The sequence below is a fragment of the Anarhichas minor genome, unplaced genomic scaffold, assembly GCF_050575085.1.
Source record: "Anarhichas minor isolate MPS153535 unplaced genomic scaffold, ASM5057508v1 ptg000136l, whole genome shotgun sequence".
Classification (NCBI taxonomy): domain Eukaryota; kingdom Metazoa; phylum Chordata; class Actinopteri; order Perciformes; family Anarhichadidae; genus Anarhichas; species Anarhichas minor.
Window position 1 is genome coordinate 3314363 of NW_027466582.1, and position 3138 is coordinate 3317500.

General features: G+C 40.0%; 1 protein-coding gene across 3 annotated transcripts in view; it reads right to left on the minus strand.

Annotated features, from left to right (window-relative positions):
* Positions 1 to 1047: 1047 nt before the first annotated feature.
* naa30 (N-alpha-acetyltransferase 30, NatC catalytic subunit) overlaps positions 1048 to 3138 on the minus strand; it is an 8139-nt gene continuing 6048 nt past the window's right edge. For all 3 annotated transcript variants that reach the window (XR_012951604.1, XM_076084773.1, XM_076084772.1), the window contains one exon: positions 1048 to 3138. This exon is cut by the window's right edge. The gene's annotated coding sequence lies outside the window, so the exon portion shown is untranslated.

Below are 3138 nucleotides of genomic sequence, written 5' to 3' on the forward strand. Positions count from 1 at the left end.
AAAAGGGCTGTAGAAGAGTTACATTACATAAACAATGTAAATATATATGTACTGTATATGTAGCTGACGTCAGTCGTTTTAGTGTAAATAAAGTTTTATTTCTTGCCACACATCTAGGATATTTAAAGGAACATTTTTGGGAAATTATCTTATTTGCTTTCTTGCCGAGTTAGAAAGAAACCATCTAAATTACTCCTTTGTTTAAATGTGACTTTTGTGGAAATGTAAATGTTTTATTCGAAGGCATTTGTTTGTTTAAAGTTACTGTGAGACGCACATACAAAGTACCATAAATCTATAAAAGTATGTAGCATAAAACTGATTTTGATGTACAATATAACTCTGATATAAGTCATTATTTTGCCACTTTCTTCTTTTTTTAAAGTGCATGACTCGTAGGTCTATTCATACACTCCGCCCGTAGCAGAGACGTCTAATGAATGAACGCTTTCTGTTGGCTGGAAAAGCACAAACATTGAAGACCAGGAGGCCAGAAGTTCATATTTTCACAAGTCGATTACTTTGAGCCGGCTCATTTTTTTGCACAATCGTGACATTTGTGCTTTAATCCGGTTCAGACGAGGACAGATACAGAAGACAAGACTCCTCACGGGAATCACATATGTGATGTGTATATGTAGTCAAATCCAGTCGTTACGTTTTAAGGAAAAAGAGGAAATTATGTCATAAAAAGGTCTGTAGTTCAGACAGAAAGGATGCAAAAAAATATCTGAAAGCTGCTCTTTGAGCCATGTTTGTAACACCAACGTCTTCAATACAAAGTCTTCGTTCAAAGGAAATATGTTTTCTGTAACTTCACAAGCCATCTGATAAGCTTCATGTACAACTGCCTGTTTATTTGCAATAATACTGTTTGAGTACGTGTGGTGTAAAATAGTGGACACTTTTTTTGTCTCTTCATGTAGATATGAAAACGTGATCAAATAAACAATTCTCTCAGAGGTCTGATTGTGACTCGTTCTTATAACATTCTGCTTTAAATGAAAACCACTCCAGACAGCAGACAAGATAACTCAGTTTACAGCATTAAAAAAATCAAATAATTTATTTCTGTGTTCTTTTTCCACATTAAATAAAAGCTATCGGACATTTCCAGATCAAAATCAAGAGAGGGGACGGGGTAGAGGAACAGGGGAAACAGACATGTGACATGCAGCAAAACCTTTTGCTCTCCACTTTGTTTGTTTTTTGACGGGACCACAGCTTTCTTTTTGTGGTGCGGCGTGACAGCCAAAACATCTGGTTTATCTGACCAGCAAACTGGTTTCTGGGAGAGTTTATAGTTGTGAAACTAGAATTGTAGGATGGCAGATGTCGCCCCAGGTGAGGACAGAGAAGCAAGTTTTTTGATTGTTATAATATACCAACTGCATATCACAGCGGACGTCCAGGAGGAAGAAAGAAACTGCCTCCGACATCTGTGAACACTGAACTGGCGTGAAAAGTCAAGACTTATTCCAAATGCATCGCCAGAGAGAGCTGTGCAACACCGCAGGCCGTGGCTACGAATTGATATTGATGACAAAGCCCTTCAGTCTGTGATCATAAGCTAAACGGAGCCCTTCGGCTCTTTGTGATAGGCTGTAATGCCCGCAAGGAACTGCCAGAGTTTCACAGGAGTTAAACCAACAAAAAAAAAAATAAAAAAATTTAACAGACACGTTTCCTTCTAAATCTAAAACGCCTCCTCATACATCCTGACAGCTGGTTTGAAGACGGGTTCACTCTGTTAGGTGTTACCGATCCTGTCCTTTCATCCATCAGTAGTCACCGTGTTCAAGAAGAAAAGGGCCGGACAGTGAGGGGGACACGGAGGAGACAAGTGTCCAAACACAGGGGCAGAAGATTTAAACCTCCAAAATAAAACAGGGGGAGTTTACACGGGGTGATAATTTAAATTTAAACAGCGTCAGATGAGCAGTAAAAGTCAGTGATGGTGTAGAGCGGGTTTTGCCCATTTTGAACTGCTCAAAATACTTGTTACGACTCTGGATGGGCTGAAGTAGCACAGAAATTAAAAATAAAAATCAAATCTGACAGAAATCAACCCAAACCTCCCCCCCACCCCTTCCCAACAGATAATTCAACCAAAAAAAAAAATAAACATGCTCTCATTATATCCAAGGAATAGAACACTCGTATACAAATCTGAAAAAAAAAAAAAATAGGTCATCTGATCCTTTGTTCCACATGCATGCATGCATGCATGCACGCACACACACACACACACACACACACACACACACACACACACACACACACGCACTGTTATGAAGGTGGCAACTCTGTGGACATCTACTCTCTCTTTCAGTCCTGGGCTCCAGGGAGGAGACACCTCAGCTGGTCTTAAACCCACAACATGAACGTCGTGGTGTCACTCATGGAGACAACTGCAACTCATGAGACAGTAAAACATCCGACGACCATGAACGTTTGCTGCAGACTTTTGTTTGATAAAAGCATGCAGATGTCCAATTGCATCATTTGAAGTTGACATAAAATTGCATTAACAACCCGTGATGGAGGTTGTGTTTTTTGTCGATTTGACTTTAAAAAGATCAAAGCTGCTTTAAGGGTTTATTAACGGTCTCCTGCCCTTTCTATCACAGCGAGCACTAAAAAATAAAGTGTGTGTTTTGTAACTTCCTGTCGTCCTCATTAGGGCCGGAACAAAACACGGCACCTCAAAAGGCTATATGCCGTTTTTCCTGTGCGGGGGCCTCTGAAGGTAGAGAAATAAAAGTCTAACAGATCAACACCATTGTCAGAACTAACAGGGACACATTCACATTCACACGTACACACTGCAGCAATTTCCAAAGAAGTTCATCTGACCTTTGTTCATATTACTTTTAAGAAAAAGGAGAAAACAAAAGCGGTTGAAGCAAAATGAGTGTGGATTGGAACGTCCGGGTGCATCCGAGGCGATCAGATGTTTTAGCGAGGTTGGTTGTGCATCGAGTTTAGGGCACCGGGGAAGTGCATCGTGGGCTCAGCCGCTTATGAGCAGCGTGAGGTTATACAGGTGTATATTAGACAATCTAAACAAAAAGAATAAAATATAATCTGCTAAGAATACTTCGTCTATCGTCCTTTTTTTTTTTTTCTTTTTTTCTC